Source organism: Hyaena hyaena, unplaced genomic scaffold (assembly GCF_003009895.1).
Source record: "Hyaena hyaena isolate Hyena2069 unplaced genomic scaffold, ASM300989v1 scaffold_794, whole genome shotgun sequence".
NCBI lineage: Eukaryota > Metazoa > Chordata > Mammalia > Carnivora > Hyaenidae > Hyaena > Hyaena hyaena.
The window spans coordinates 576,450-603,587 of record NW_024081427.1 but is presented as its reverse complement, the minus strand read 5'-3'; the positions used below and the strand labels follow the sequence as shown (position 1 = coordinate 603,587).

The 27,138-nt window shown below is 40.3% G+C and overlaps 1 long non-coding RNA gene across 1 annotated transcript in view; it reads left to right on the top strand.

Moving 5' to 3' along the window:
• Window positions 1-26,772, top strand: part of LOC120221640 — a 76,913-nt gene extending 50,141 nt beyond the window's left edge. The window contains exon 3 of the long non-coding RNA XR_005525852.1: window positions 26,597-26,772. This is a non-coding gene — a long non-coding RNA (uncharacterized LOC120221640). The remainder of the gene's footprint in view (window positions 1-26,596) is intronic.
• The last annotated feature ends 366 nt before the right edge of the window (window positions 26,773-27,138 follow it).

Here is a 27,138-nt window from a genome sequence, read left to right as displayed (position 1 = left end):
CATAACAAATAAAAGGTGATATTATTAACGCTCACAGCAACTCAGAACAGATTTTATCATCTTCATTTATTCAGATGAGAAAATTATTATTCTTAGCAATTAAACGGCATTCCTAAGAGCATACAGTTACATGGCAGCAGAGCTCAAATACCTTGTTTACTTCACTGCAATTCCCATACCCTTTCCACTGCAGTGTATTTTATTTTTCTATTCTATTCTATTCTATTCTATCCTATCTTATCCTTTTTTTTTTTTTTTTTTTTTACTTTATTTTAAACCAGATTGCACATTCTTAAGAGACAAAAACATCCTTCTGGTTCTTTTCTGAGTCCATAGTCAGTGATCACTATATATTTGATTTCTCATTGTTGGGTCAATAAGCAGGTGAATATAGGAAGGACTATAGAATTCAAGGAAAGGACACAATAATTTTGAGTTGAAGCTTGAGCAATTTGAGGACAAGGGAATGGGAAGATATCGTTTAAAACACTACTTTCACCAAGAAATTTGTGTTCAATAACCATTGTTTTTCTTTTGTGTTTCTGCATTCCATAAGTATGTCATAATACACGGAACACAGTGTTACATATGCTGTGCCCCATGGGAAAAAACCCCATTGATTATTCACAAGAGTTACACTACTCTCGTGAATTATTAAAATTTGCTAATGAGATGAGAAGCAGCCCCAAACTCCCATTAGGCTGCTCTTTCTGCTCCTGCCATGGAGGGGTCTTTTCTGTGAAGAGGGGAGAGCTTGGGGGGAGTCAGACTGGGAGGGGTGGCTGACAGGGAGAGTTAGTGTGAGGATGGATGGCCCCAGTGGGAGGAGGGCACGCGTGAATTGAGAAGTAGGATCCATCCATTATATAAAAATAAACAATAAGCAACTTTTGAATCGCGATGCTGTATTTCCTTCTGGGATTCAAATGACTACACAAACCACTTGAGCTTCATTTTTATGGTTTATGAAGCTCAAGGGAATTATCTGCTCGTAATTTATAGTTGCCGGTTCCACGTAGTGTTTATGGCTCCGTATGCTATGTATGATGATATCGTGTGCATGCCTGTACACAGGGTTTAATTAATGACCTAGAGATTATCCTTGGCCTGACTTATTGATGTCTGCTTGTTGGAAAACATGTGCTTCCTTGCTGAAAAATAAGAGTAGTTCAGAGCCAAGAGCAGTAGCCTTGGAGTTTGGAGTGAAATTTCAAGCTCCTTGCAGATTCAGTCTTTGGAATTCTGCATGTATTGTGCACCTTTCCAGCTCATCTTTTAAGCTTTCACAGTAAGTGAAGCAATTAAAAGTTAAATTAGATTCTGAGTCCCTCTGAATCAATTCCTTTCCTATATATATATATATATATATATATATATTTGGAGAATGCAATGGACATAAAAGTTACCATTGATTTTAGGGGGTTATTCTTTTTTTGAGAAGTGGTGAGTCTTCTCCATTTACTGGAGTTGGGAGGGGCCCATGCAAGGATGTCTTTTAGAGTTCTACCTGTGAAGAGCAGAGGGAAAGTCAGGAATGCAGGTTTTTATTTTATAAACTATTTTCTTCAGAACAGCTCTTGCTAAAACTAGATTTTAGAGTGTTAAAGTGACTTAATTAGTTGAGATCAAATGGTTTTCAAACTTAAAAATCCATAGTTCTCTTTTTGAAAGAAGCTGACAGATACAACAGGTCCAAGGGTGGCTGCCCCTACTCTCTCTGGTTAGGTGAGAAGCAGTGTGTGGTGCAGTGGTTCAAGTATGAACTGGGGTAGCAGAATGCTTGGGCTTGGGTCTCCAGTTTCCTCACTTAGATGGGCAAGTTAGCTAGACTCCTTGTACCTCAGTTTCTCCAGCTATAAAATGAGGTTAAATAAAAGCTGTCTCCTGGGGTTTTTGTAAGGAATAAAGAAAGAAGTTGATATGAGTTAAGTGCATGATACCTCCCATCAGCTGCTGCTAGTATTATTTAACCTTCCCAACAGCTCAGTGAAGCAGCTTGAAAACCTCTGAGCTGTTCAAATATTTATTGTGAACCTACTCTGTGTCAGGAAGGTCTAAGGGCAGGGGAGATGGTGGTGAACAAAACAAAGTCTACTTTTCTGGCTCTTATGTTCTGTTGGCCTAGCCCAGGGTTGACTAATGTTTTCTGTAAAGGGCGAGACAGTGAATGTTTTAGGCTCTGCAGCCCATACTGTCTGTCCTCACTGCTTACTCCTGCCATTGTAGCATGGAAGCAGTTATAGATAATATGTAAACGAATGGGCAGAGTTGTGTTCTAATAAAACTTTATTTACAAAACAAGAAGTGGGCTGAATTTGACCTGAGGACAGAAGTTTGCTTCATCCTGTTCTAACTTAACCTCTCCCTTTATAAACTGGACAACTGAAGCCCAGGTCACATAAAAGTGGCAAAATCAGAACCAGAATATTGCTTCAGACATCCTACCATGCAATACTTTTTCCTTTTCTCACTGGCACATTGGCTTTGTGAGGGCATTTCCGGTCTTCTTTCAAACTGCACAGTGAGTTGGGGTGACTGAGTCTCACCAGAAGACCCTGTGATGTGCTTGCTTTTGTATCTGTCTTTAGAATGGCATATTTGCTCATTCAACAAATATTTATCAGGCACCTACCATGTACCAGGCAGTGTTCTGAGACAGAGTGGCTACTGGTAAGCAAAGCAGACAAAGATCCCTGCCCTCTTGGAGCTTACATTCTAGAGGGGAGGGGAGAGATTGCAAAAATATACAAAATAAACAAATTATCAGATGACCAGGAGGATCAGGGGCATACGAGCAGTTTGTGGGGTTCTCTAGGGCGGTCAGAGCAGGCTTCACCAAGAAGAGAAAATTTGAGCAAAGGCTTCAAGGAGACAAGAACATTGGCAGAGCAAAAGCCCTTCTGGCAGGGACTTCTGCTGGAGCAGAGACCATGGCCATGTCAAGAGTGTTGGAAGAATAGCAAGTAGGCCACTGTGGCTAGAGAGAAGTGTATGGGGGTGTGTAGCAGAACACAAGGTGGAGGGAGGTGGGGGGTGTTTGTGTGCAATGGGGAGCCATTGTAGTATTCTGAACAGAGGCATACACTGCTCCTAAAGAATAGACTCACTCTTACCTGCTCTTGGGAAAAGAGACAGAAGCAGGGGCCATTGCACTGATCCAGATGAGAGGTGATGTTGACTTAGGCCATGGTAGTAGTGACAGACAGAGGAAGTGAGAGGTCAGATCCTGAATATGTATTTTGAAGGTAACATCAATAGGCATTGCAGTAGACTGAACGTGGTATATGAAGATTGAGAGGAGGTAAGGATGATCTTCTGCTTATAGAATTCATAGGATTCCTGAGCTGATCATACAGCTCAAGGACTTTCTTTTACAAGTAGGAGAACTGAGGTCCAGAGAGGAATGACTTCTCTAGGCCCCAGCAGCAAGCAAGTGACTGCTCTCCATCGCGGGGGGGGAGTGGGTAGGGGGGGCTGGGCACAGCTCTAACTCTCTTTCTTTTTTAAAGGTTTATTTATTTGAGAGAGAGAGAGAGACAGAAAGACAGAGAGACAGAGAGACAGAGAGAGACAGAGAGAGAGAGAGGAGGGGAAAGAGGATCCTAAGTAGACTCTACACTGACAGCAGCGAGCCCAATGTGGGACTCGAACTCATGACCGGTGAGGTCATGACCTAAACCGAAGTTGGATGCTCAACTGACTGTGCCACTCAGGAGCCACTTTTTCTTTTCTGTTCCCCATCATTTATCTTGTTGGGTTAATCTTGTTCCTGCTTCTCAGACTGTGGAGCTGGGTGCCCCTTTACTCTTTCTGATGTATCCTGCTTTGACCTACCCCATGATGAGATTTTCCTCTCTGTATTGTAATTGCCTGCTTAGGTCTCCGCCTCACCTTGACTCTTTGGGGGCTCCTAGCACAGTGTTTCACATACAGTAGGTATTTTATTATGCTTTGTTAATGTCGTATGACAATACAAAGTTTTTCAAATGGTCTTCTAATTTACAGCCATTCTAAAATCTTGTTCTTTTATAGTTTTTCTTCTTTCATTGACTTTCCTCCACTGTTTTCTTTATTTCTTTTTCCTTATAGAGTCTCCATTTGGATTTGCTCTATGTTTTCTATTTTAACAGTTTCCCTAGAGTCCGCCACATTGAAGGGGAAAGTCCTTTTTTTTCATTTTAAATTACATCTGTTAAATAGTAACACATCAGGTCATAAGGCATTTGATATTTTAAATCTTTCTTTTTACTTTCTTTGGTTCCTCAGCGGGTCTCTTGGGGGCATACAAGTTCAGAGCGTCTTGAAATTCTGCCAACAACATGGCACAGTTGCCGTGGTGTGTGTAATACTCGAATGTGTGGAGTGCAGCTGGGTTATGTACAGTTAACCCATGTCCAGAGCAGAATGCATTTGCCTAGACTCGGTCCTCTCTTTTGCCATTACTCTTAGTTGAACATGTGCTATAAAAACCAACAGGTATCAACTCAACCACACCTTGACTAAATGTTCTCAGGATGAAGGTACATCTGTTGGAAGCATCGTCTAGAACTATTAGTTGCTGAAACTGCAAATTCACATAGCCCTTTGCTTTTAGCTAAATTATTGCTCTAAGTCCTATAAGATACAAAAAAAAAAAAAAGAAAGAAAGAAAGAAAGAAAGAAAAAAAAAGAAAAAGGAAAAATCAGGTTACTGTATACAATGGGTAAAATATCTATTAAATTCTGGAACCTGAAAGGTATTTTAATTTTTTTGCATATTCGTTTGCAGGATATGTGAGTCTTTTTATTGTCTCAATAAGAGCTGCGAACAAGCAATAGATTATTGGTTGCCATGTTTTTGGTTTTATGACCCACTGATTATAGTCTTGTTCTTTTGAATTCAGTGATGAAATGGTAGACAATATTTATAGTCTGGCATCGTGTTGAGGATTCTCCATGGATTCTTTAATTCTCCCAGCAACTCTGAGGTAGCTGCTATTATTATTATTCCCATTTTACAGATGAGGAATGAAGTTAAATAGCTGGCCCCAACGCAGTATCTGTAGAGCCTGGGAAACACTTGTTATCACAAAGGTATTTGTGTATCTAGAGGCTCTGTGGTATTGTGTTGGCTCATGTTCAGTTTTTTCTTATATAGATTTTAAAATATGATCATTTGGACTATATCACAATAAGCTTTAAACTTAATTTGTGTTTCATTTGGTATATGATATTTTATGAAAATTCCCAACAATTATATACCACTGTAGCATTTACAAAATGCTTTTTACAAATAATCTCTCCCTTAATTCTAGTGTTCTGTGGACACTCACCTTGTCTCCTAGTATCGAAGTCATGCTGATCATTTAAATGTGAAGTAAAGCTTCCCTGAACTTCCTTTTCCTATTTAGTTTCCCCCATCTCCCACTTCTCCTCACGTCTATTGCTTTACAGTATTCAAAATAATTTCGTATCTATTATTCCATTTAATCTTCAAACCAGTCATGTGAGGTAAATATTGTTCTTCTCATTTTGCTGTTGAAGAAGTTGAGCCTGAGAGAAGTGATTTGACTAGAGAGATGAGGCAGAAGGGAAGTCAGAGAGATTTGAAGTGTGGGAAAGACTCAACCCACCATTGTTGGCTTTGAAGAGGAAGGAGGCCACAGCCAGGGAATACTGGTGGCCTTAAGAAGCTGAGACCAACTCTGGTAAACAGCTGGTAAGGAAATGGGGGCCTTAGTCCTACAACCTCATGGGCCTGAATTCTGCCAACACCCCTAAGGAGCCTGAAGTGTGTTCTCCCCTAGCACCTCGGGAAAGGAACGCAGCCCCACCAACACCATCATCCTGCCGCGTGCAACACTTAGCAAAGTGTTGACCCACGTTATGCCTGGAGCTCTGGCTCCTGGAATTCATGAGAGAATAAATTTGTTATTTTCAGCTGCTAAATTTGGGGTAATCTGTGACAGTGGCCATAGAATACACGTACGATCGCAAAAGTTGTTTGGTAGTGATTCAGGTGATTCCTGGTTCCATACTGTTTCCACTGGTTGCCCAGGATGGCACCTCGCACTGCGGTCCTGAGGGTGGGGGGGTCCATCAGCCTCAGGTGTGCATAAGGGGATCCATTTAAGTAAAGAAAGAAAAGTCAGCTTTTCAAGGTGTAGTTTTGCCTAGGTTTTACACTATAATTAATGTATTAGCATAGCAGAATAGTTTTAATTAATGTGTGGTGTGTTGTCTGCTCAATCGTTTTTTACTGACAGGGTTGCATGATCAAAAAGATTGCATACTAGGTTGCCTGTCTTGTTGAACAGCAACCTGGTTAGTGGACAGCAGAACGTAGAGCCCACATGCTCTAGTGGAAAGCTCAGTGTATTTGGAGTTGGAGTCATCAATTTCATTTTTACCTATGATGGTAATTAGTCCAGTGACTTTGGCTAAGCTACTTAACTCTGGCTTACATTTCCTCATGGAGCCTGAGTTAGGCATCCTGCATTATCCCTGAGCTTTCTTTGAGAATATGGAGATGAGGCATTGGCACCTAAAGCAGTAACTATCATCTCTGAACCATATCTTTGCTCTGATTGAGAGAAAAGAGACAAACAACAGCGACGACAGCAGAAACAACAAAACAGGTTTTACAGAGTTGGCTGGTTGTTTGAACTAATTTATCATTATGTTTGACTGAATTGACTTACTATAGTGAGCTACTCCTGGGCAGGTATTTTTCTGATTTATTTGCTAAAGTTTTCCAAACCTCTGTTATAGTACTTTGCACCAGAGTAATAATAAGATTTCCCAGAATGAATGGGAAGACTTAAAATGGTAAAATAAAAGTATTAAGGTTAAAAAGAAGTGTTAAAGTTAAAAAGAAGCATTACAACATAAATTACAGTGATCAATCTGTTATTCATTAAGAGATAAATAATTCTTCCAGATAAGTGACTGCTTTCATCAGACCACAGGTACCTCATGGGGACTGGCAGTACAATTGATTGTTTCTAGGAGTATTCAACAGAACTGTTAGAACAATCTAGTTGCTTGTATATGGTACCTATTATGCTGCAGATGTCATCATTCTAAGTACTTTTTGTGTATTAACTCACTTAATGCTCACAATAAACATATTGGTTTGGAACTGATATTACTCCCCTTACTACAAGTAGGCAATGCAAAGCACAGAGAGCTTAAATAACCATCTCCAGGTCACATAGCTAATAATTGGCAGGGCAGGGATCCAAACCCAAAAGTCTGGATTCAGAGTCTTTGCCCCTCACTTCTATGCTCTGTTGCTTCTCCGTGATAAGAGATGGCTAGACGGAATCTGGAGGATTCTTTTCCTGAGTCCTTCAAGCATAAGTATTTCTTAAATTTCTGACTCACAAGGAATAATCAGGACCTCCTTCCTTCCCCAAGGACGCAGAGTATGAGACCAGAATAGGAAAGCCCACAGTAGGGTGTTCAGTATCGCCATGAAGAGGAGTAGAGGGTAGATCTTGGCACAAAGAGCTTTCTGGCCTTGGAAAAATTGCACTTTCTGAGCCATAGTTTTCTCATATTATCAATATGGAGCTGACAGTACCTACTAGATAAGGCTAATATGAGGATTAAGTGAAATAATGGTGTAAAGCCTATTGTTTCAGGTACAGAATATAGCAGGTACTTAATAAATTTTTGTTGAACTGTATTGCACCCATGCTGTGGGTACCGGGTGGCTCTGGACCCCAGTGGATGTTAACACACAGGAGAGAGGATATGCAACATAGCTTTGCCTGCACAGCATCTCTGTGGTCATCTTTGTGTCTTTGTACAAGTATACCAAGACTGGGGTACATGCTTCACTCAGTTAGTTCCCAGTGGTAGTAATATTTTATTATGAATGCATTATATTATGATTGTACTTGAAAGTATGACTTTAGATTTCTAATAGCCACAATTCTCTTGGGAATTGATGAAGCTTAATCAAAAGTCCTACATGATTTTTTTTCCCTTCCATCACATCTGTGCTTCCCTGAGCCTTTCCCATCTCTCTTGGGAGGACCACTGTTTACCTTTGCGTTCTCTTTTCCTCACCTGTTTTGGGAGTTTCACTGTCCATTCATGCATCCTGTCTCCCCCGTTTCTGTTGGGAGGACTTCCATATATCCATGTGTTGAGGCTTGCCACCCTGGATTTTCCTGGACTCCTTCCTTGTTCCCATACCCCACATCCCATCCCTCAGTGGATCCTGTGAGCTCTCCCTTCACAACCTGTTATGAATCTAACCAATTCTCTTCTCTTCCACCACTACCAGATTAATCCTAGCCATGATCACCTCTTGCCCGACTACTTTAAGTACCTCCTTTGATCTTACGCCCTCTCTTGCCCTTCTAGTATACTATCCATAGGCGGCCAGAGTGATCATGTCACTCCTTTGTGTCCACCTCCAATGACATGTCACATTCAGAACACAATCCAGTGTCTAACCATGACCTATGAGGTCCTTTATGACCCTGCCCATAACTATCTCTGCCTCTTTGTTCCCATCATCTCTTTCCCCTGCTTGCTGCTCTCAGTCTACTGGGCTCCTTCTTTTTGCTCTAGGAGCACTTCAAATGGCCCCCCAAATTAGACACTCCATGTGCACTTGCTCCTCCCTTCTGGGACTCTTTCCCCTGAACTGCCCTTGGCTGCTGCTTCTTATTCTTCATGTCTCTGCTCAAACTTTATCTCCTCAGAGAGGCCTTTTCAGTGTTCATTGTGATCTCTCCCCTAACCCTGTTTATTTTCCTTCATAGCATCTGACTTTTTTTTAAAACTACACATTTATTTGCTTTTCTCTTCTGTGTCTAGGATGTACAGGGATTCGACACCTGGAAAAATAACTGGCACATATTATGAGTTGAAAATATTTGGAATAAATGAATGAGTGAATTATTGAAGAATTAAAAAGGAATATAGTGGAAGAAGTTGAATATTTCAAAAAAGTATTTCTTCTGAGAGCAGCAAGGGAGGTAGAAGGCATGCTATCTAGGGGCGATTCCTTCCCCCTCACAGCAAAAGGGAATTTACTCAGGGACAAGGTGAGCCTGAGTTGAAGAAGACCTCCCCACCACTCTGTTTTGTACACCTGTTGCCTGCCTGTGGGGCCCCCCGTCCTGCTGGTTGGAGGCTTAGGGAAGAGCGCCTGATTTGCCATTACCGAGCAGAGCAGCTGTGCTTTTCTCTCTTCTTGTGTGCTTGGGATCTCTCTCGGAGCAGGCCTACAGAAGCTTGGAGAATGTTATTCCCTCCCTGGATGGTTTGGGAGGTACCAAGAGCCTCATGTCCACTTGGGAGTAACAGTCCTTAAGGAGAAGTTCAATCCTTTGGCTGAATAGCAGAGCCTTTCTCAGGGAAACTCTCCAAGGAGTTTCTGCACAGGCCTCCCAGGTAGAGACGTGATCTGTAGCGGTATTAGGCCTCTTTACATTCCAGTTTCATCTCTATGTATTGATTTTGTTATTTGCAGCTTATAATGGAAATGAGGATAGCTGGCACGGATGGAGCAGTTACCAGACGCTTCTCTCTGTCTTGTAGCTGGGGCACTCCTGGGGAATAGCTGAATGGGTGTTTGCTTCCTTAACTCTTCTCTGGGTTTCACCAAGTCAGGGTTGCCTGGAAGGTGGTCATCAATTCTGTAGATGGTTCATATTGTACAGTGTGAAAACATGAAGGAATTAGGATCAGCCCCCAACATAAAAGCTGAAAGGAGAACACAAGTATGTAAGTTGGGACAATTTATACTAATTTCAGGAATACATGTTGCTTAAACAGGATGAAAAATACATTACGTTTGATCATTTTCCCTCTATGCTGTTCTTGGGGGACAGTGGGATCTTTAGTTTTCTGTAGATTGATTGTGATGCTAGTATCTTAGGAAAGGCTGGTATTTATTTTGCCTTAAGAAAACTAAAGACACATGTGGTGGCATATCACCTGTATGTAGAGGTCAGTCTGGAATACAGCTTCGATCTGAAAAAAGTAAATGGAAAAGGACTATGACGATATGAAGCAGGAGACTCGTGTCCCTGCATGAAAGCCAGGCCTCTGAGTTCTTCCTATTCTTGATTTCTATTTAGTATTCTAATCTCAATATTTTCGGTTGTCTTTCTCCCCAACCCAGAGCAGCTAAGAAGCAGCAAAATGTATGAGGGCAGAGGAGGTTTCAAGTCAAAGTCATACTAATGGGTGAGAGAAATGACAGCTGACAGCAAGGAAGGTGACAGCAAAAACTTAACCAGCAATGCAGGACTGCTGTAGACTAGCTTAGAATTGTTGGTTTTGTCTGCAAGTCCATGATAGACACAGTGGGGATTGCCCTCAGGCATGACACACAGGCAGGAGCCATTGGACGGAAAAGCTCCAGCCAGGAAGATGTGAGTCTCTCAAAGTTGTTCATCAATTTACCAAGTCAAAGAGCTTTGCTTGGAGAGGAAGCTGGGATAAGAAACAGGGCAAATGTTGTGTGGCTCAAGCCAGATGCAGAAAGACCAAGAGGTGGTTTCCAAGGTAGGTCAGCAAGAGTGTTAACAAATGAAAGTGCATTGAGGTCACTCAACAACATGGGTTGTTAGGTTGATTCTGAAACTAAACGAGAAGAGTTTAAATTTTTGATGGCCAAGTTACTTTTATATATATTGCTCTGTGAAAATTATGCTGTAGACTAGTACTTTCAGAATGGAGAAGGTACAGTCTAGGAAGGAGGCATGATGATCTCAGGGTATGTGATATACAAAGTATATGATGTCTTTTTATCAAAAGACAGAAATAAATCAATTTTTAGGTAAAGATCGACATTAGTATTTGTGCTATATATATATATATGTTATATATATATATATATACATACATACATACATACATATACATATGTATGCATATATGTGTATATATGTGTCTTTTGATGATATTATATATATTTGGGAGTGTGCTCAAATCAAGTATAAAATAAAAAGTGTTTGGAAATGACCAGTCTATAGAATAATATAGCTTGATCAAGCAGTCTATATGAATTATTTTGACTTCCTGCCCCTAATTTATCTGCCCACTTACCTGTATCCATAGCCTTGTTCCCCCCTTCTCTCTTTTGCCACAGAAAAGATATCTTTCAGTGGAAAAGATAGTCTTTTCTTCTTTCTATCTGTGTGGTTTCTCCTCCTGCATTGAGTCTCAGTCCAATCAGTTAAGTTTGACTCTTTACTCAATAAATTCGTTCACTCTCCCTTTACTCACACATTTAACTTTTTTTTCTGCTCAACATGTGAATAGTTTCCATGCTCTCTATGTATCCCTTAGTTTGACTTTTCTCCTTAAGCAGCCTGGGCTCTGCCTCAGCATTCCACGGAAGCCAACTTGGCTTTCATGCTCTGGCCCCAAGCACCTACAATCACTTCATGCCACATCCCATATGCACTTTTACTGCTCACTTTAGTTAACTTTCCTTTGGCATATTAACCATTCCTTCTTTTTTGAATGTCTTCTTTCAGTCCACCTCTATTTGTTAACACTTAAGAACACCCACCTTCTTAAGTGTTAGGAAGGAATCACTTTCCTAACACTTAAGGAATCATCTCTCAGGTCATCATCTTTGCTCTAAACTAGTTCCTCCACCTGTATTTCCCTACCTTGATGAATGTCAGCACCATCCGCTCTATAATTTGCATCAGCCTCAGCTCTCTCTAATGATGAGCCAGTCAAAGACACTCTTCATTTTTATTATTGCATTTATGATTTCTAGCATTTCTTTCTGATTCTTCCTTAGGGTTTCCATCTCCCTTCTTACAGTACTCCCGTATTCTTGTGCTGACCTTACTTTGCCCTTAGAGTCCTTTGCCATTATCTACTACTTTTCCCATTAGAGTCCTTTATATATTAATCATAGTTATTTTCATCTCCCTGTGTGATAATTCTAATTTCTGTGTCATATCTAAGTCTAGTTCTGATGATATTTTTTTTTCTTCATAGTGTGTTTTTTCTTGCTTTTTGTCATACCTTGTAATTTTTTGTTGAAAGCTGGGCATGTTGCATTACATAATAAAAACTGAGGGAAATAGGTCTTTCGTGGGAGGATTGATTTTAGTCTGGCTAGGAGTTGGACTGTAGTCAATGTTTATTTTAGCTGTAGCTTCCAGAGGCATTTTTTTTTCTTACTTGTTTCTGTTCTCTCTCTTGGTTTTGGAGCTTCCCTGTGTACTACTTATTGGAGAGAGTCTGCATTGTACACTTCCTTTAGCTGTAATTCACTGTTATGACACTGGAGTCTGCTGGTGAGGTTGTAGAGTGTGTGTGTGTGTGTGTGTGTGTGTGTGTGTGTGTGTGTGTAAGTGCTCAATGATCTTCTGATTAAGTCTCAGTTCTAGGCTCATAGGGAGCCTGTGTCTTGGACTGTAGTCTTCACAAGGGTTTTGTCACTCTTCCAGTGGTTTTGCCCTTTACTCCATTCCAGGGCTATAATTTCCCCAATTTATTTCCTTGAAGCCCAGCTCCTTGATGACTATGGGATTCTCCTTCCCCCTTCTGTCCCTGCTTCTCTACAGGAGGACTGTAGAGTACTGGAGTGGGGAGCAATTCCTTTCCCCCAGGTAAGATAAGGTTTCAAAATTGTGCACAGGTGAAGTCATTTTTTTCTGGAGAATAGGCCTTTTTTTTTTTTTTTTTATGGTGATGGCTCGGGTGAGTTTCACAAGGATCATTCAGCTGAGAGGGGATCTTTCTGAGATCCTCACTGTGATCCTGGTGGCATTTCTGGAGGGAAAGCTCAGGAAAGCCTCCTTGCCTCAAGACTATGGTCCCCAGGAATTTCTCACTCTTACCCCGGTCTACACTGAGCCTCCAGCAATTTGTCAAAATGACCACTGAAGTATTTCTACCACTGTAACTTCTGTCCTAGGTTAAACCGATCTCAGTCATTATATTTCCTGAGATACACCAACCTGCCCAGATTTCAGGGAGGCAATTTGCCCTTGCTATTTCAATTTTACGATAGGTCCAGGCAAATTAATTGATTTTCAGTTTGTCCATTTTTAAAATTCTTATAAGAAAGGGACTGATGATTTCCAAGATCTTTACACGTCAGAGCCAAGATCAGAGTCTGCCTCACTCCTAGTCCCTCATTGTTTCTATCCAAGTCCTGTTACTTCTGTTTCCAAAGTATCTTTTGAAACATTCAGACCTTCAGTCAAGGCATCATGATTTCTTGTCTGGATCATTGCAGTAGTCACGTGACCATTCTCCTTATCACCAACAATGCATGACTTTAATAGATCCTTGAAGTCTCTTCTTAGGACTGTCCTTACTAATGTCTTCAATGGCCCATCCACTGTAGTATAGAATGCAGTGTCCTACAGTCACTGCCCTCTAGTCCCTTACAATGTAGTACAAAAGATCAAACATTCAGAGTTTGGAGATAAGGATGTGGAGGCATTTTGTAAAAACTTTAAAAATCATTTCTTCAATTTCCGTTGCTTTAATTAAATGATCCCTTTAAACTGGGACATGTTCACAGAAGAAAACAGATCAAAGAGAAATAAAATTCAGGTAGAACAAATGTTAATATACGGTCTATTTATTGATATGAAATATATGTTTCTTCATGATCACATGAACATGCCCGTATTTTTGTACTTGTACAGAGGAAGGGACTGGATTGAAACATCTTTTATTTTGGCCACAACTCCAATAAAATCCCAAGGGTTGTGATGTGACACACATTCTCTCAGGGCATACATGAGGCTGGATACAGGTAAGATGAGGGCCTCTAGCGTAAGCAGTTGCCCTATTTTTGACTCCAGGCATTCTTAATTCACCACCAAAGACCAAATGAAGTGATAACTGTAACGCATCAACAGTCTAGACTTTAGCTGGCCCTGGAGACATTGCATTAGTGTCCTATGGGTGAGGTCTAAATTAGATGGCAGTCAGGTATGTACATACACAGGAGCGGTCATTACTGTGGGCAGATGTGCACAGCTAATGGCTGGCAGTGGAGATTGCTGCAGGGGGAATTCCTTGATAAAAATGAGTTAAAATGAGACAATGGATTATCCAGAAGGGTGCTTTTCTACAGACTACACTTTTATTGGTGAAGGCAATCAAAGGAAAAAAATCGCGCCATTAAAAATGAAAGCCACTATAACGTATTTATTTAATATCTATGTAGCATGCAACTGTACGCATCTATATGGTATTTTTTTAGTTTGAGTAAACTAAAGGAAATACTGCTTTTATTTTTTTCTCCAAATAAATGTAGATGGGAGGCTGGTACATTAAGGCAATGTAGGAACCTAATGTACTGGGGCAGAGGGACTACTTGAAAAAGAGTTAAATCTTTATGCATGTAAGTCAAACTGCCCATGATCTCATTACACCACAGAGAGCTTGCAAGCATTGCTCCCCAATCACAAAGAAAAATCAGCACACAAGTGACCTGTGTATTAGCATCTCTGCAAATCTCAGGCAGGAGCTGAGATTTATATACACTTTACACACCCCTGAGGAAATACCCATTTTACGCCATTGATAGGCCAGATGTATTTTTCTCTCTGAAATGTGATCAGAATGTAATTAGAAGAAAACACACTGCGTATTCAAAAACAAGTAGACAGTGTTCTTTAAAACTCCATGGTAATTTAGAACAGGCAGCAATATCAAATTACAGGAGTTGTATGGAAGGCTTATTACTGTGTGATTGGGCCGATGTGGTTATATTAGCAACAGTGCACTGATTTAGTTCTACAGCCATTGAGATGAATTGAAAATTTCACATGTCCAAAAAATCTTTGTCTCTGAATATGATTACTTATGTGATAAAATATTTCACATTAGATAGTGTGATTCCTTAAAAATGCCAGTGTGGATTTCAGTCTGTTTTTTTCCCCCAAAACCAATTGTACATGGAAGGAAAAAAATGAAGATGGCTTTGGGGGAAAAATACACACATTTCTAATAGAACTTGCTAGAGCAATCACACAGGCTGCTATTATTCTATTGCATCTGTGCATTTTACTGTAACAAAGTGATTAATATGCTTTAAATTTTGAACTTATGGACTCAACTATTTTAGTGTCATATTAAAATACACAAAAACCTGACACATCTAATTTCTATGTAATCCTAAGTAGTATAAAATTATATTGTATATTTATAATGTTTAGGCATTTGAATGGATTGTGTGACATAAATGTGGACAATTATATACAGGAACATGAATAAAACATGGTCAAATGTATAAACAAAACAGACACCAGCCAAAAGAATTGTACGTGTGCATGATGAATCAGGATGAAAATTCATCCTTTAATCTCTCTAGACTTTGGATCACAATATTTTGTGTAAGACTGAATATTTTATAGGAAATATCTGGAAGGGGGGGAGGACATCATTTATAACCTGTGTACTACAAGGATTTTAATCCTTAGTTTTATATGAACCAAAAAGATGAGTAAAACATTGTTAATGTTTCTAAACCTCTCTGAAGAGGTCCAAAGAGAGTATGGATTAGTGGCAATGAATTTAAAGACAGGATTAACAAGGGTTGCTTCCGAATTGAAGGTATTAAGAACCAACTTTACAAAGCAGAATATTCTCATAAGGAGATTTAGGCATCATCTGGGACTATTGTTGAGTTCCAAGGAACCAGTAACCCATAACCTTGCTCTGGTATTTGTCAAAACCTTACAAATGTGAAGAATGTCTACAGAAAAAGAAAGTTTGTGGGTGCATGTGAAACAAGACATGTGGTAGTTTAAAAATATGGCCCTGAATTCTTTGCTAGTCCTCCCATTGAGAGGCAGGGGCTTGTCTGTTCCTTTTGAATTTAGGTAGGTCTGTGACTGCTTTGACTCACAGAATGCAGCAAAAGTGATGCCGCGTGATCCCGAAGCTTGGTCAGGGGAGGCCATGCACTGTCCAACCAGTTCTCTGGGGATGCTCACTCTGGGAGAAGCCAGCCACACTGTAAGGAAATCCCACCATCCTGAGCCTTCCATGCTGGAGGGGCCGCTTCTAGGGGCCCAGGGCGACAGTTGACTGCACCTTGAGATCTTCGCAAGCACTCAGGAGCAGAGACAAATGATGCTCCCTTTTCCTTCTCCCAGGCTCTGACACAGGGAATCCATGGGAATGATAAAGTTATTGTACCACTTAGTTTTGGGATGTTTCTTTCACAGCAGCAGTAACTGGGGCAAGCCAGTATTTCCCGAACTTACCTTCAGCAATGGCCACTTGGGGAGCAAGTTAAAAACAGATCCCCATGTTTCACTCCTGGGCATTCTGACTTAACAGGACTGGCTGTGAGTAGGTGGTGGAGAAATCGGGTTTTAGCAAGTAGCACGGAAAGTTAACTATAATAAAATGACTCCAAGATACTGCATGATTTGTTGGTCAGTTTTGATATATGAATTTTTCATGACAAACATATTTATTTGATTACTTGGAATGAGCTCATAGGCCCATTATTGCCCTTATTTTAAGACTGTAGAAAAAAAATTTTAATAAAATTAAATTTTAAAAAAAGACTGTAGAACACACCACTTAAATGCCTGTCGATTTTTCTAGTCCCAATTGTGAAAAGGCAGCGAACGAGACAAGACCCTCTCATTAGGCAGTAAATCAGAGCAGCGAGAGGGAGGACAATGAGGGCTGGCATAGGAGGGAATTTTATGGAGGAAGTGGGTGACAATGAGGCCTTTGATGCTGACAGCACTGGAAGTGGCTTAGGAGAGAAGGAAGATGTCATGAGTGGAGGATGGAGGTGGGCAGAAAGGTGACAGTGAGTCTTCAGATTCCATCATAGCACTGGGAATACTCTACTGCACTTGTTTATTACTATTATTACTTCTAACAATGGCAGCTACCCAAACCATCTTGTATTGAGTGTTTCCTTTGTGTGCATTGCTCTCATTTGCTTACGTCTGTCTTCTGACTTACTAGCACACACACTGCATCTTGCTCCTCTGTGTAGCCTGTGATTGGTGTGATGCCTGCCTAGCATATGGTGAGTAGGCCTACAGATGTTTGTGGAATAATAATAATAATAATAATAATAATAATAATGATAAATGATGAGAGGTAATATTTATGGGGCACTTCTACATGCCATACTTTGTGCTAGGCACCTTAAATAGATTACGCTATTTTGTCCTAATAGCAAATCTATTACAGAATAGGGTCCTTATCCCCATTTTACAGAAGCAAGAGCTGAGGCAGATTTGTAGCTTGCCCAAAATCATGTAGACTAGAAGGGGTGGCCCCTGCATTCTGACCTAGGCAGTTGGACTTTGAACTTGACTCTGAATGCATTAACAAAGCTGTAATAGAGAATGAATGGATAGAGTCTATCACTCTTGACCCCTCCACATACTGCCTTTACCTGGGGGCACTCTTCTCATCTTTCCTTGCCCAGCTTATACCTACTCATCCTGTGCTATCCTTTCCCTTGATGCTTAGTGGGAGACAGAAATGATGCTAAGTTTCCTACAATACATGGAACAATCCTGTACAAAATGCCAGCACCCCAGTTAAGAAACACTGCATAATAACACTCACTAAAAGCTTGAAAGAACCTCCCTCTTCAGTATTACAGGTATCAGGTGGTGAAAGGTTTTATTTATTGGGAAGGAGAGGAGATATTTTCTCTTGACCTTCTTGAAGTGTCAAACTTGCAGGGAACAATTTTATTTAAGAGTTGATTTCATAGAAACCTAAACACACCAGCTTTTTAATTTTTGGATATGAATCTTCTTTGGATATTTTAATCTTCTAGCCTTTAATAAAGTGTATTCATTTGTTCACATGAACATTCATTTAGCCAACAAATATTTATTAAGCCCTTTTTATAGGTAAAGCACTATTCTAGGCTTAGGAGATACAGCATGAACATGACAAGCAAAGACCCTGTCCTCGTGCAAGAGGGAGTTTATAACCCTACAATTGCAAGAGGGGATAGAACATGAGAGGGAGGAGTCAATTGCTTCTTTTGCAGCCAAGAATTATTTATGTGGGATCTCTGAAAATATAACTAGGGCCACATTTCTTCATAACTAGACAAGCTTATAACCTCAAGGGTGTATGCACTGTCCATGCCTTGGTAGAGAGGTAGATGTAGACTATGTCATTAAAGCCAATTGCTACTGCATACCTTGGGCTGTTTGGGGACTAAGAGAATTGAGGATTTATTTAAAATTGGGGGAAGAGAAGAGTTAGCACCTGTAGGAAATCTTGCCAGTGCAGTTATGTTAATGTCATAAATATTTCAGAAAAATCAGTGGTTAAAAATGATATCAACGTTGACCTAATTGGTTGCAAATAAGGCAAAACCTAGAGACTGCCAAGAATCCTTTCAAAGCAGAATTGGTTGTACTTTTTTTTAGCTCATTTTCCTGAACCTCTTTGTTGGGACGAGCCAAGCAGGAAGAAGAAATATACATAGGATAGAAAGAGGGTATTATTTTGCATTGTCGCTATTATTTTATGTTTGTTTTTGTGGTGGTACTTCAGATAATGTTCTTCTTAATTTGATGGACCAGAAGAAAGAAAGCTAAGATAGTTTCCTTTTTATACTAGTTTGATGTGATTGAGACCAAGAGGAATATTTCCTACCTATGCCTAAAGTCAAAAATACGAAAAAGGGATAAAGAGATGCCACTGGTAGAAAAAGATAACAGAGCCAAATTTAACCACATTGAGTGGTTGCTGTTGTGGCAGGAACATTTATTGAGATATGACCTGTGTTTTGCCTTTCCTGTGCCTGAAGAGGAGGTGACCACTCCTTGGGTTCACTTACCTTAGGATAAGTTTGGGTCAGAAGGGAACTTCACTTCCTGTCTTTGGTGAAAGCCTAAACTTGTTAAGCTGATTATACTAAAATGGCCTGGGAATTAGGAGAGAGGGAAGAGAGGGAAGAACCTTACCTTAGAGAGGTAAGAGAAGGAAGAACAGGAGAGAGATCCTCTATAACTGGCAGAATCTTGGTGTAGTGGATACTTGTATTCTGTTCTCTCACAGTGGACCTCAGAGGGAATGGCAGCATGGAAGGCTGGACCCTAGTCACAGGGTTTGCTTGTTAGGTCGAAGATTCCATGTCTATTTCCACCGAGAACCCTTGGGGGTCAATGTCCCTATCTGGGCAAAGTGAGCTTGGGCCATAAAGCAGCAGCTATGACCATATGGATGGGAGATTGGAGATCTGGCTTTGTTTTCTGGGTTTGTGGGAGCCTCTCAGGTTTCTTTGAGATTCTGGAGAGGGGAGGATGTCAAGAACCATGAAAGGTCTGAGAGCATATTGCACTGCGTAACTTATTACTGCCTTGACGATGCTGTGAGGAGTCAATGAGATGATGCCTGGAAAAAGCTTAGCACATTGCTGGGCATAAAATAAGTGCTAAATATTTGGGAGCTATTATTTAAAGGCACATATGTATAGCACTAAATGTAGGTGGCAAATGGGGTAATCAAAGGTAGGAAAAGAGAGAAGGTGTGTTTTTCCAGTCTTCTGTCTTAGCCCTGAGGTTCTTATTCTTTTGAATTGGAAGCCTTTTTGACTGGGCAACTTGGTTTTGAAGAAGTCAAGCTTTCTCTATCTGCATCCCTCACATCTTTGTTTGAGTTGGTATAAAATATGGAAATGTTATTGCTTTGCAGAGAAAATCAGGGCTAAAGATAAGAAAGCCTGAAAACTTTAGGCTGACCCAAAAGTAAACTATTAAAATGGTGGACCACACTAGGGGCCAGCTAGCCCCTTAAGGCTGCACTGTCCATACAATTGGCATGCAAGCAGGCCATGATGGGTTACCAGCACACTCAAATAGAGGTACCCACAGCTGGAATGTAGCCAAAGAAGGTCAGAAGTGGCTGGAGGCCCTTCCCTGGTCCAATAGCCTTTGACAAGAACATCTGTACAATTTAAGAACAAATCTTGTATGTACAGCATAGTGACTGTAGTTAATAATACTGTATTGTATATTTGAATGTTGCTAAGAGAGTAGATCTTAAAATTTCTCATCACAAGAAAAAATTGTAACAATGTGTAGCAATGGATGGTAGTGAGATTTATTGTGGTGATCATTTCACAGTATGTATAAATATTGAATCATTATGTTGTACGCCTGAAACTGCTTTAATGTTATATGTCAATTATGTTTCAAAAAAAGGAGCACATTTTATCTTCTATGTGTGCCATGATGCATGAAAGTTAGGGAAACACTGATTTAAGGATTGAGAACTTTAGGTACATGTTGGGGAGGATTGTGGAGCTAAGAAGTGATAGGAAAAGTATCCTTAAAAAGCTCAGCCTGAATTCAAGATTTTTCAAACCCAAGCAGGGACAGTATAAGTGCATTCTAGGGTTCCAGGAAGGCAAATTATTTGCCATAGAGTTGCTCAGGGGCAGTAGCCAACACAGGGTTGTGCAATGCAGGAGATCCTATAGGGTGATCCAGCTCTCAGGTCCCAAGAATCCTGGAGTTTGGGGGTAGAAATTCTACTTCGGCCAGTGGGCATGGGGGCTGGGAATTATTTGTAGGGCAAGATACTGCCACTTAGAAACCTATTTATCTCGGAATTAGGGCACCAATGCCAGAGTGAAACTGGAAACCAGAATAAAGCTAGTAGCATAAGGCTCCTTGTCCTTCCTCAATTTAGGGCAAGTGGACAAGTTTGGTGCCCAAGGCTGGAGTGGAGCCAGATTTTAAAGTAAAGGCCCAAGTGGATTTAGGTTCAAATGTTAGGAAGGAAGCGAGGCAGGGAACCAAGCAGACCCCAAAACCACCCTGTCTGTAGGGCTCTTGTAACTGACAAGTCTAGAATCCCCCAGCTGACCACTCCTCACCCCCCACATCGGTAAATAGCTTTGTTCCTTGCTGAAACTAGAGAACATTTAAGTTCTGTTCTGCCATATCAGATCCCAGGCTTTTTTTATTTTTTAAATTGAGTGGGTTAAGTAATAAGCTCCAATAATCATGCTTAGCCCTTGTAGCAGCATTTGAGTCATTTATTAATGCAGGGACATTAAGCTGCTCTATTATAAATACAGGATAATTACCCAGATGATGTGTGAAGCTCTTTCCAAATTTCTTTTCTTTATTTAGTCCAACATAAGCACTAACATATGGTGCCTTTGCCATGAGTACTTGTGGATGAGGTCAATTATAAAGAAAGCAAAAACTGATTGATAAGTAAGGTGTGGTTTCAACCATCAATCAGTCAATAAAGACATTAAAGCCTTCTTTTATGACTGGGACCAGGTATTGGGGGGCACAGGACAAAAATGTAAAAACTGTGAGTGTATGGCCCAAAGGATTGGTAATCTAGCAGGGGATTGGTAAAGAGTTTGCTAATCTCTCAGGGGAAGTAAGGCTATGCTGTAGGGGTCAGTCAGGGTAGGTGAACCTTGGAATCCTTGGAAGTGGGACTTTCTAGTGTGGAGGTGCTTGGAAATGTCAATCACACACTGGAGGAAGGTAGTCATGCACAAAGACAATAGTTCACATCTCTGATTGACATCTTCATATTACAGTGGGCATAGTTCTTTAAAAAAATTAAGGGTTCAATCCAATGTAGGGTAGGCAGCCATGGAAAAAGGCAATCCCTTAGAGAAACAACAACAGCAGCAACAAGAAAAAGGAGGTAAGTCTTTGATTCACAGCTTTGATGCTCTTTGAGAAAGAGTCCGAATGATAGGTCTAGGGTCCATGCTAAGAAATTTAGAATATTTTTTACTCCATACACTTTCTATTTCTTTTTTTTTCTTCCATGGTGATTCTCACTGTGTTCAAGTGAGGAAAGCAAATTTCAGGAGATTGGAGATGGTGGAATGTTACTAACAGGAATCGTAATAGTAAGCCTTCAGGTGTTTGCTATGCTGGTTGTCTGGAAGTTCTCGTGTCACTCCCAAAGCTCTGCCTTCTCCCTCATTTGTAGGACAGAGAAAAGGACACAGGAGCCACATTTCACATTAGTATGGATATGGGCTGGAGAAGAGAGAGTGACTGAAAGAGACAAGACACAACAGGGGTCGAGAGAAGTCACTGAAAGCAGACAATCCAAGCAAAGGGAGACTGGGGAAGTAGAGTTCTTTTGAGAGTCCTGAGATCCCGGGTTGATGTTAATTAATGCTTGAGCATTTTTTAAACTGATGCTAAGACTGTTACACCATCTTTGCCTCCTCAGTGCCAGAAGGTTTTATGGAGACACCTAGGCGGTTGACATTTGGGTTATCAGGCCCCGTGTTTTATTTTGTGGTAACAAGGAAGGGGTGGGCAATGTAGAGATTGTCCAACTCTACAACCAACACTGAAGGGGAAACACCTGAAAAGGATGGTCTAGAAGAGCAGAAAGGTAAGCAGACCTTCCATCACTGTGGTCTGTAGGAGAGGAAAAGGAAGACTGCCACATAGCTTAAAATCTTGCACTGGATACCCTTGTACTTTCCATAGAGAACAATAGCCATCATGTGCCACCTACCTACAAGGAATGTGTCCATTGGTGACACATCCATTATAAATTCAAAAAAGAGGGTAAGTGAAGCCACCAGCGCTTCTTGGAAGAGATCTGGCTTCAGTTTGATTTGAAAGAGTGAGAGGGATTTGGCTGGGCCACGAGAAATAATTTAATACTAGCTCCCATGTGCCATGCCTGTGCTATTTTACATATGACATTTCATTTAATCTTTGGAAGGCTTATTTAACAAATGAACAAATGAGGTTTAGAAAGATGAAGTTTGATTTCTGATAAGTGATGGAGTGAAGTTTCATATTTAACAACCTTTGGTGCCCAAGAGTATTTTTAGTCATTACCACTCTGTGTTTCTGTAGGTTAGATCGTGGAGTTTTAAACCGGGGACAATAATGTCTTCCTGGAAGCTATTTTGAAAAGTGAGGAAGGAGAGAGGTTTGGGTTCTCACGTGAGATTCTCACGGGAGTTGTCACTGGAGATTGAGAATTTAGGGGAAGGGCCTGTGTTGCAAAATATTCTGTGATATGTGGGTAATCCTATACTATGGAGAATTACCCCAAATGCTGATAATTCTGTTAAGAAACACCAGAAGGAAAAAGCACAAATGCAGTAGAGAAGGGAACGGGAAATAAGAATTGCCAGCAGTAGGAGACTGCTGAATGGAGTAGAGGGGCTGAATGGAGACTTGTCTAATCAATGAACAGACTGGGGAGAAAAGTTTGTTTGCTTCTCAAATGTTCCAGGTCCCTTCCCCTTTCCGCTGGCTGGTCCTTTAACTTAGCTGGGTTTTGTTTATTTGTCTGTTTGCAGAGCTCATTCATGTTCTTTAGGTCTCAGAACAAATATAATCTCCTCAAGTAGGTCTTTTCAAACCACTGCCCAGTTTATTTCAGCATCCTTGTATTGTTAGCTCTTGCTGTGTAACAAATTTCCCCAAAGTTCAACAGCTTAAAACAGTAAGACTAGTTTTGGGGGTTTTTTTGGATAAATAATTTAAAAGAATTAGCTGTATTCTTAGTCCTTCTTTTTCATCCTGCCAAATACATATTCTAGAGATAAGTAGTCTGGTATAGTACATCATAGTTTCAAAATTGCTTTCACATTCTGCCGTTTGTTTGATTTTAACAATGCCATGTTTAAGTTGATGGAAATTATATTTACAGATGAGGTATTGGAGGTTTGCAAAGGGCAGTGACTTACCAAAGGGATGTACTTAGTGGGTAACATGGGGACCTAAGCAGAACCTCTGTCTCCAAATCAAGGCCACTGTCGCTGAGCCCACATTGCCTTTGTTTAACACTCACATGATATTTCTTTCATCATAATTTTGATAGTCTTATATAAAATGATATTCTCAGAATATCTATCTCAGAATAACTTTCTTTCTTTCATATGTGCATGTACAGTTTTTTTTATACCACGGTGATTGTATTAACTTACCATTATGGCATGGGCTTTTAATAGTTTATTTTATTTAGTTATCATTTATTTGAGCGCCTTTTAATAGTTTATTTTATTTAGTTATTTATTTGAGCACCTGCTGTGTGATCGATAACTGTGCTAGGTACTGTATATAAAAAAGGTGAATAAAATATGTGCCTCGATTTTAAAAAATGACATTTTTTTGGTACTTTCTTTTCCTAATTCTAAAAGCAACTTAGGTGTTTTTCAGAATTTTTGAAAAATATGGAAATGTGTGAAGACAAAAAAAAAATCTCTTGTAAACCAACAAAATGTTAATTACCATTGACATGTTGGAGTATATCCTTCCAGAGTTTCACTTATATACACATATATTTGTACATGTATATGTATGTGTACTTTCCTATAATATTTTAATGCAAGAAAAAAAATCACACTAAGGAATTTTTTCCTCATCCCATTAAAAAAGACTTAGCCCCTACCTTATCTGGTCTTGGGTTGGTCAGTGACTCCCTTGAGGTTGTAAAAGAACCTGAGGGCTTGTGCAGTCTGGAAAAATTGGTAGGGCTTCTGGTCTTCAGCCCATTGTGGTCCCAATCTTCATAGACCATTCAGTGGTGGAGGCTCCCTGATGTCAGGGCTCACAAGGGACTGTTCAGACCCCAGATCTCCAAGAGCCATGTCCCCCTGTGGGGCACATTGAAGAGATTCAGGAAGCAGGAACCCAGGGCTTGACTCCTCCAATCCCAGTCTTTTTGTTACTTTTAATTTTTATTTATTTATTTTAATGTTTATTTATTTTGGGGGGGGAGGAAGAGTATGTGGACGAGTGGGGGAGGGGCAGAGAGGGAGGGGGAGACAGAGTATCAGAAGAGGGCTCTGCACTGATAGCAGCTAGCCTGATGCAGTGCTTGAACTCAAGAACCTGAGAGATCATGATCTGAGCTGAAGCGGGATGCCTAATTGACTGAGCCACCCAGTCAATTCGAACATAGATCTTTGCTCAAACTTCGTGATCAGTTTTTAGAATAAATATGATGGGTTTCTGCTCTTAAAGAATTCATGTCTGGCTTGGGAATGAGAGGAAGACAATGGGAGAGAGAGTTTTCATATAGGTGGTGAACTGGACAATGGAGATAGACTACCAGTCACAAAGGGGCAAAAATGGGGGCGGCCTCAGCAGCAGTGACAGATTTGCCAAGATGAGTGTAGACATGCTTCCTTAAATCTGCTGATGGTCAATGGCATATCTTTTAGGTCTGACCCTGGAAGAGTGGTGGTTTAAGGCCTTACTACTCACAGTGTGGCCTCAGACTAGCAGTATCAGCAACCCAGGAGTGGCTAAACTGCAGAATCTCAGACCTCACTCCAGACCTTGGTAACTGTAGATAGTAACACTATTATCCCGTTCGAAGTCTTGGCGTTCTAACCAGCTGATAGGCACGCATTTTTAGCTTGCAGCCTAATTTCCCTTTCCATCAACACAGAGCCCACGTTTGAAAATGCATGAGCAGTTGTTGCTATTATGATGATGACTATTATTACTATTACCTTGATTTTATAGTGCATATTTTCTTTTAAGAGCCGAAAGGGCTTAAGAAATATTATATCACTAATCCTTACAACATCACTGTGAAATAGGTAGGTGGCAAATATAAACAAGTATCAATATTATGCTAAATCACACTTAAGTATATGGTGTGAAATCCTGGGTGATATAATGAAAGCAATATCCTTTTGCTGCTGGTGAAGTATTTTATGTTTTTATCTCTTAGGTTAAATCAGTGAGGGATAGGGCTTGGTGACCTATTATGTATTTCTCCATCTCTTATTTAGGTAATATTTCTTTCGCCTTTATATGAAAACATCTAGATATATTTTTGAAAAATTCTAGGCCTGGAAGAGACTTTACAAACATAACCTCAGCAATGCCCATGTATGAGGGAAACAGAGATACATAGAATTACCAATGGAATTGAAATCAAAGGCTGTAATTTAATCCAGTCAGCTTCTATATTGAGCCATTTCCGGCCTGCGTCCAAGCTATCTTTCTGTCTTGCCAGTTACTGTGTCACATTGGTCCTCTCCAAACCTTCATCATTTCTTGGTCACACTCACTGATTCTACTATTTATCTTTTAAAAAACAACTAATTTTTAGTTGGTTGAGCATCTGACTCTTGATTTCAGTCCAGGTCAAGGTCCCAGGATTGTGGGATCGATCCCTGTGTTGGGCTCCACACCAAGAGTGGAGCCTGTTTAAGGTTCTATCTCTCTCCCTCTGCCCCTCTCCCCAGCTCGTGTGTGCACACACTCTCTCTCAAAAAATAAAAATAAACATAAAAAATAAAAAAACCAACAAATTAAAAAAGCCTTAAATAAATTTTCCTTAAAAGGAAATGTTATATTACCACCACAAATGGAAGCCCGGTAAATACTACTTGGTATAGAATAAAGTAATACTGAAAACCAACATTCTGAAAGCAAACAAATTCCAGTCTGTAGACTTTGGGCCTGAGGCTGACTCTCTTTGTGAAAATGAGAGATTTAGCAAGTACTAGAGTGGTATGAAAGATATATTGGCACCAAACTGAGACTGTCTTCTTGAGGCAATTAGGAGAATTAACAGAGTTAGTAGGAGATTATTTTTCTGACTTTATAATTCAATATTATTTAATGCCTACATGTGTACTACTCAAAATCATTTCTCTTCACTTCCACAGTGTTGAACATTAATTCTCAAGATGTAACCAGGGGAGGCTACTCACCATTTCACCCATTACTCCTGCTTCCTCCCAACGAAATACTTCCTGCTCTGGGCTCTGTAAAGCTTCTCCCATCTGCTATGACTTCTTCTCTGTGACCATCTGAATCTTTTCAGCCTTCAAGACTGAATTCAAATTCCTCTTGGTGAGTTTCCTTGATTTCCTGGGCTTATGGAAATATCAACGTTCTAAAACTTGCTTTTGTCATACTCAATTCAGGTTGATCACACACCCACTTAGTGGCTGAGAATCTTCTTGTGGGAGCATCTATCTTCATACCAGCTAAGTGGTCAGCTTTCTAAGGGACAGCATAGCCCCTTGCAGGGTGCAGGTGCTTAGTCAGTAACTGTTGCTTCTTTGGGACAAAATTTCTCTGAACTGGCTCCATTTGTGGTTTGAATATCTATGTGCTAACTGGGGCTGTATGTACCGTATATTGATAGCTTTGAGGGTCCCTGTTTGACCTTGTCACTCTGTTCAGTGTTGCTATGGCAGATGTA